The following is a 7,875-nucleotide window of genomic DNA, read 5'->3' as shown; positions in this document are numbered from 1 at the left end:
TAACCAATTACAGGGTGGGCCAAGGACCCCCACGTGGGGTGAGTAACTGGTTAATCTAGTATTAAACAACAGGTAACTATCTATGGTTTCCATCTACAGGCCTGCCCTTAGGAATGTTAAGGGTGTTAGCTGGCCTTTCCTGATTGGGTGTTACAAGGGTGGTCTCTCCTGCCTTGGGCAATGTGTAACTAACTGCCTGATAGTTTAGGGGAAACTGAAACTTAGGCTTTCTAGATCAGAGGGGAAAGTTAAAGCCTGTGATGGAGTCTGTTTGGTTTAGACTTGTGTCCTTACATCAGCACAGAGCCCAACACGGGGCTCGAACCCATGAACCATGAGATCATGTACTGGAGTCCAGCTCCAGCTGGTCCAGGATCCCCTGAAGGAGAGATGGTTTTGGCGAAAGGGAGAGTTAAGAGAGCCCAGAGTTAGTTTCTTTCTTGGTCATCAGCCTGGCATCTCTCTCTTGCCAGGTTTTGTGTCTTTATTTATAGATTTAAGTGTTAACATGACATCAAAAAGTGGAATTTTTATAAATGATTCTCAGTGATAAGATGCTTTGAAAAGGGTGCAGAAACAGATTTTGCAGAGGCATTTTTGCAGAACTACTCTAATTACAATGAGGTAACTTACACATCATAGGATAACAGGATATTCTCAGTGAAAAGCAGATAACATGCACATTTGTTTAAACTGTTAGAAAATCTTACAACTAAGAAGATAGCAGGATGTTTTCAGTGAGAAGCAGATAGCAAACACATTTGTTTATAAAAATAACGCTGAGATTCAGGCATAAACAAGGCTAGGAGACATTCTGTTTGGCTCACAAGAGGAAGAATGTATTCCCGCTGGTTAGTAAATAAACCTTTTGTTAACCTTGTTCTTTGATATTGAAGGTGTAAGCGCCATCCATAGGCGCCCTAGATGAGCCGGCCTTTGCAAATGAGCTTAAGTTGTAACTACTCTTACCCATCCTCACAATGGGCACCAAATTAGCATATGTATGGGCAGTAACTTATTCCTGGCTTTTGGTTGTTTCTTATTCCCAAATTAGGCTCTTTTTCTCCTGGCCAGAGTTAGTAGTAAATCTTGTGTTCTTTAACCCCCTTCATTTTCTATGCCTTAAATTTGTGATGCTCATTACAAGAGCCTTTCAACAAACATCTGCAGTGTTTCATTTAAATTCCTCTTTATAGAGGTGGGAATATGCTTCTTCCCATGAGGTATCTGTGTGGGGAATGTCCTGTCTGACTTGGAACATTGTGAGGCCTAATCAATTGCAACAGGCTTAATTTCACATGAGCAGTCGTAGCAGAAGGAGATGCCAGTTTCCGCCTCTCATGGCAGGAGCCTTGCACATCTGCCATTTCCTTACTGTGACTCTGTCATCCAGAAAGGCCGGTGTGGCTCCCAGCAATCATGACCAGGGCTGGGGAGCCATTTCTGAAATAAGGTGGGCTTGCAAGGCCTCCCATCATCAGATGGTGACCAGAGTCTACACCCACTCAACTTCTACTCAATTTCTGCTTGAGCACCAACCCCCAAGATGCCTTTTAGCCTTCTTATGCTAAAAATATGTGAATTGTATCTTATGAAAAAACTTGTGATAGGAGTTTCTTCTTTTGTGATTATAGGAGCAAATGTTACACATCCTGAGAAAACCTGTTTTTCTTCCCCTCTAGAAAAGAGGCTATTGACCCCTGCTCACAAAAAACCTAACTCTTGCCTTTGCTATGCTAAAAACATTGCCTTGTATTTGAATGCTAAATATCCCTTCCTATCCCATATGATAAGCATCTAGTCACCTACTTCAATCACTATTGATAAAGATTATGCATGAGTCTTCTACCAATCTGTGTTCTGGGAAATTTTTACATACCAAAGAATTTGTTATCAGAAATCATTGTCTAAGGCAATTGCTACTTCTGTTTTGTACCCCATGCATTTGTTCAATAAATAAAGCTGACTCTCAGGTCACAGTAAGGATGCCTGCCTGGGGAGCAGAAAGAATCTTGTGGCTCTCTCCTTCCCTCCCCCTTCGCAGATTCCCATCTCATTGGTGCTGACATCGTCCATCTTTCAAGGGTACCCTGGACCTGCTGGAGCTGGAGTCAGGCAGACCAGAGCCAAAGTCAGACATTTAACTGACTGAGCCACTCAGGTGCCCCTGCTTTAGTCTTATATGTACTCCTCCCATTGATGTTTTGTTTTTTTTTTTCAGGCCACTTCAACAGCTGTTAGGACAAGTACTGCCTCCCTATTGGTGCATTTGAAAAGTTCTTGTTGTTGTTTATTTGTTTTCTCCAATCAGGAAAACTCTCCTTCAAAGATAAAGTGAACACTTAAAGTGGTGCTTTGTACCTACCAAGCGATGAATGATATTTTATTGTATTAAATTGAATTAAAATAATGCATTTTGCTGTCTTTTCTAATTCTTTATCTATTGGGAAGTGCATTTACCTCTGAACCTCGTGAGATGGGCAATTCCTCCAGTAAGAAGGAATGACTTTTGTTTCTTCACTTTCCAGATTTCACATCACTCAGAAGCACATGGAGAGGCTTTCAATGAGGCATCCATAAGAAGACTCTGTGGGATGCTTGACAGTTTAAAGCAGAGAGGAAGATCAGGAATTTGCAGGGATGACCTACAAAAAACACTAACATAAAACAACCTTTCTAGTTTTATGTTTCCCTTGTCAAATAAAAAAAAAATGAAGTTTCTAAAGTATAATACAAACACGTGATCTCTGTTTTGGCGATTTCTTATATATCTTTCTAGTTCTGTCACGATGGACTGATATTTCTGTATCTTTATGGTGCTATCACATCATATGACACAAAGAGAATATGCCAAACCAATCTATATATGCAGTTGAATAAATGAAACTAAATCCCGTATGAAATCATCTTCAGGGAAATGTGCCATACATAAAAGTATTCAGACTCTCTGATAAAAGACAAATTTATTTTCTTAAAATGAATAGCACAGTTTAGCCATTGGATAAGTTACACACAGATATGCTAACAGTTTATCATCACAAAAATAAGCGATCTTTTTGGTTTGTTATACATACAAACACACACAGAAACATATATTCAAGTCCTTGGTTTACATTCCCAAGTGTTATATAGTGAAAATAAATGTAAAAAGAAAATTGTATTAAAACTAAATATAACACATTTTAAGGCAAATTTAGGGAGTATATTGCAGAAATTTGTGTAAAAACCAATGTAATGAAAAGAAAAATTTAACAGCCAAATTAAAGGCTATTTTTGATATTTAAAAAAAGCAGTGGCAGCTTAGTCAACTGTTAGGGTGAAAGAAAATTCTGTGTAGCTTTTTACTTATTTTTAGCACCAAAGATACTGAATTTTATTTGAAAGAAATATTGATTAGCACTACATTGAATATAAATTCATTAAAATGTTATTTGCAGCTCTCATACAGAAACATGAAGAAAAGTAAGCCTGGGAGTGTAAATAAATTTCAGGACAAGAAGAAGAAAAGGAATATGAAGAAAAAGTAACCCAACTTAATGAGAAATGCTTAATGTTCTGATTCTGATTGTGTAGGCAAATTGGATGGTCTTACTTTAATGTTAATGAGCTAATTAAATGCATTAACCTCAGGTACCAAAGCAATATTATATTTATATCTTTTTTTCTGTGTTCATCAAATATTACTCCAGTGATATATGACAGGGAAGGTATTGCCAGGCAAACTTTGAAAATATGGTACTTCTGTCAAATGTCTTTTAACTCAGGTTCCTGTCATTTTATATTTATATTTCATATGCCATGCAACGTTTCCTTGTGGGGCTGTCATAAACTACCCGTGCTTATTTCTCACATGAGCTGTGATCAAAACATCAACATTTTGCCAGAGGCTTTTATTTCAGTTTGTTTTATACCAACTAACTTCTTCTTTGGAGTCATTAAAAAGCATTCAGGGAACATTCTAGAGATGGGTTATGCACGGCATGCTCATTGATGATATACTAAAATGCCACATACTATCACGTTGTAACTGGGTTTTAAAGGTTACCAGCAAGGTTGTTAAAAGAAAACAGTATAAAACTTAAGAGAAGTTGTATTTTGTTATATTTTTTTAGTTTTTTTTAAACATATATGGTAGGCTAGATCCTTTTTTTCCTAAGGCTTGCCATTTTCTCTTGAACTCTTAAATATATTTGAGAAATTTATGATATGAAAAATCATGAGATGTTTAGCAGCTACAGATAAATACGTCAAGGGTGAATATCTAAAAGTAAATTGCAAAGGGTGAGAAGCCAAGCAAAGCACAGAAAAAGTAAGACATTAGATTTGAAAATGCTGTAACTGTATCTTAACGTGAGAAGGAATAGCTTGGAGCTAATGTTAAGCTTCTGCCATAGCTGCTTTTAAATTTTTCTCATTCAAAGTTTATACTTCAATTTACACAGAAAGTAACACATTTTCAATATCCATAATGATCATATCTTTCAAAAGACAGCTTTTTAAAGAAAGATGCTTATTTTTAACAAATAAAATTTGTTTTCAATTGAAATCTCTAGTTAGGAAAGATTTCACTTCTCTATTGACATAAAATTGATACTTTAAACAAATTGGTTTGACAAACTGACTGTTGAAGGAAGTACTGAGTAAGATGGTTGAAAAGACATCACTAATATTTTTATAATCTTAAGCAAGTCACTTAATTATATATGTTCTACTCCTTTTTTTCTTTTATTAAAAAAAAAGATAGAAATTAACACGGTGGTTTTCAGTCTGCTCATAGGAACATCCATAAGGATTCAGAAAACATTTTAGGTTTTTGTTTTTTAATTTTATTTAACGTTTACTTATTTTTGAAAGATAGAGAGAGAGAGTGCACAAGTGAGGAAGGAGGAGAGAGAGAGGGAAACACAGAATCTGAAGCAGGCTCCAGGCTCCAAGCTATCAGCACGGAGCCCAATGTGAGGCTCAAACTCACTGACTGTGAAATCATGACCTGAGGTAAACTCAGAGGCTTAACCAACTGAGCCACCCAGGGGCCCCCAGGAAACATTTTATTTAAGTGACAATTGAAGCTCAGTACTTGGAGAGGTTCATGCTCATTAATTGCTCTTAGTCTTTGGGCAAGAGAGAAAGGCCAAGGCAGATACCAGTGGAAAATGGATTAGCTGCTTAAAGATGACAGGAATTCCCAGTCCCATGACCTCAGCCATGGTCCTTTGAGGCTTCCCAGTTCCCCTAATACTAGAGTGTCTTGAAATATTTTGTTTGAAAGATGGAAATCTATTTCTGAAATAAAACTAGATATTCTTTATTTTAATACTCTTTAGTGATCTTTACAATTCTGCCATTCTAGAAATCAATTTACTGATCAGTTATTCTCTCTTGATCATAAGAGAGCTATGTTATTTCTGAAACTTTAAAACCACTAAAAGTAATTTTAAACAATTAAAGAATTCAGATCGATAGAACACTGAATAACAACCCACCTTCATTATTAAGAATACTGTGCTCTACGTACCTAAAAAGGAATCCAAAGTTATCCTTGTATTTTTGGCAGTAGGAGAAATGTATGCTTGGGGGTGAACATTATCCAACAAATTAGTGGGACAATAGATACTGACCAAGAAGTTATTTTATACAGGTAAGAATATGATCCCTAATGCCTGGACAAGAACATATGTTCCTAGAGGGAAAGATAATTTAACACTTCAGGGCAACATGCATCTCCTTCCTCAGGAAGCGAAGTAGCCCTGAGACTTAGCAAGATTAAAAATATAAAAAAGGATTAACTCTGAGAATTTAGCTCTGGGTTTGTTCAGGTATGATCCATGCACTCTCGGGAGCAATGTTTGTTAGTAATGTAGGTTTCTAAGCCCACCACTTGCCTTAGGGTGTGACTTCCTTTTCATAACTGATTAAGCGGAGATAATGACTAAAACAAAATAGTGAGGAAGCCTCAGTTATGGCATGACAAGGTTTATAAATGTTTACAAATTGTTAAGGACACTTATTAAGGGAGGAAACAAAAACTTTAGAGAGGAAATGGCAAAAGGAATCCACAGCTGGAAGAGAAGCAAGTTTAATGTATGACATAAGAAGAAAAATACGAAAAATACAGATAATCCAAGGCAATAAACATGAATCACAGGGATGATAAACAGAATGTACTGGATCATGAGAGAAGGGACATACGCCTACGGTTCAGAGTTAATACCCTTACTCCCCAAAACAATAATCAGAGGACTAAATATAATACTTTGTCTTACAAGTAGAAAGTATAATCCTGTAATTTTATTCTGTCCAGTGATGGGAGCCACGAAAGTTGCTTATTCTCATACTGCTCTCTAGGTTTTCACATGGCAAAAGTAAGAATTGGAAGAATTTTAGAGAGAACAGAGAAGAAAGGGTGTTTGTAGAAAATGACTAAAAGAATTGGAGAGAGTTGGAGCTCCTGGGTGGCTCAGTCAGTTGAGCATGTGACTTCAGCTCAGGTCATGATCTTGAGGTTCCTGAGTTTGAGCCCTGTGTGGGGCTCTGCACTGACAGCTCAGAGCCTGGAGCCTGCTTTGGATTCTGTGTCTCCTCAATCTGCCCTACCCCTGCTGGTGCTCTGTCTCTTTCTCAAAAATAAATAAGCATTAAAACATTTTTAAATTTTTTTAATGTTTTTTTATTTATTTTTGAGAGACAGAGAGATAGAGTGCAAGCAGGAGAGGGTCAGAGAGAGAGGGAGACACAGAATCTGAAGACAAGCTCCAGGCTCTGAGCTAGCTGTCAGCACAGAGCCTGATGCAGGGCCCGAACCCACAAAGTGCGAGATCATGACCTGAGCTGAAGTTGGATGCTTAACCAACTGAGCCACCCAGGTGCCCCTAAAATTTTTTTTTAAAGAATTGGAGAGAAAGAAAGAGATGAAATTGGTGACATGGAGGCTGGATAAACAGCCTTAAGATTCATATTCAGACTAAAATAATATGTTTAATTATGATATGCGAGGCCCACTTATAAGCATTGTAACAGCCATTAACTCAATCACACATTATATTCCCCTACTTATTTTTATTTTTAATATTTATTCATTTATTTTGAGAAAGAGAGAGAGATGGGGAGGGGTACAAAAAGAGGGAAAGAGAGAATCCCAATCAGTCCCTACACTCATCATGGAGCCTGAAGCAGGATCACACAAAACCATGAGATAATGACCTGAACCAAAATCAAGAGTCAGACACTTAATTGAATGAACCACCTAGGCACCCCTCCTGTATTTGTTAAATGCTATTTTAATATGATTTAAAATAACTTTTTAAAATAATCATTTAAATAATTTAACTTGCTTACATCACTATTTAAATATTTAAATTATTTAAATAACAAGATAAACTCATAATTTTGTAGATGAGGAAAACTGAGGTCATTTAATTTGCCTTAGGTCACATGAGGCTTAACGTAGAGCTGAGAGTTGAACCAAGTGATCTAGAAACAGCGTTTTCTTTTCCCTGCTTCTATAGCTTCCCAGCTAATATGCTATTATGCCAAGAAAAACAAATCAGAGGAGGATGTAGAAGAGAGGAATGAGTACAATCAGAGAAGGATGAATGAGAGGGTTGAGAGCAGGGAAATGAGCAGATATTGAGGCATACTTTCCAGTTGGAAAGTATATAAGTATATGAAATATACTTAAGTAATTTATATATACTATATAAAAAGTATATAAGTGTATGCAGTATAAAAGATATGAGGAAGAGAAAATATATGTGGCCTGAGAAAGAGGGCATAAGAAGGAGGTAGGAAGAAAAGAAGAACAAGCAACAGGGAAAGCAAATTTGACTCCTGATGGTGTTCTATGTAAGATTAAAGTAAGATTTCCTATGTATCTTT

The 7,875-nt window shown here is 36.8% G+C and overlaps 1 long non-coding RNA gene across 2 annotated transcripts in view; it reads left to right on the top strand.

Annotated features, from left to right (window-relative positions):
• The window catches only part of LOC115290491, a 16,248-nt gene extending 13,520 nt beyond the window's left edge, over positions 1 to 2,728 (top strand). For both annotated transcript variants that reach the window (XR_003908143.1, XR_003908142.1), the window contains one exon: positions 2,529 to 2,728. This is a non-coding gene — a long non-coding RNA (uncharacterized LOC115290491). The remainder of the gene's footprint in view (positions 1 to 2,528) is intronic.
• Positions 2,729 to 7,875: the final 5,147 nt, after the last annotated feature.

The sequence above is a fragment of the Suricata suricatta genome, chromosome 4, assembly GCF_006229205.1.
Source record: "Suricata suricatta isolate VVHF042 chromosome 4, meerkat_22Aug2017_6uvM2_HiC, whole genome shotgun sequence".
Lineage (NCBI taxonomy): Eukaryota > Metazoa > Chordata > Mammalia > Carnivora > Herpestidae > Suricata > Suricata suricatta.
Note: the sequence above shows the minus strand (reverse complement) of the source record. Positions and strands in the feature narration are given on the sequence as shown.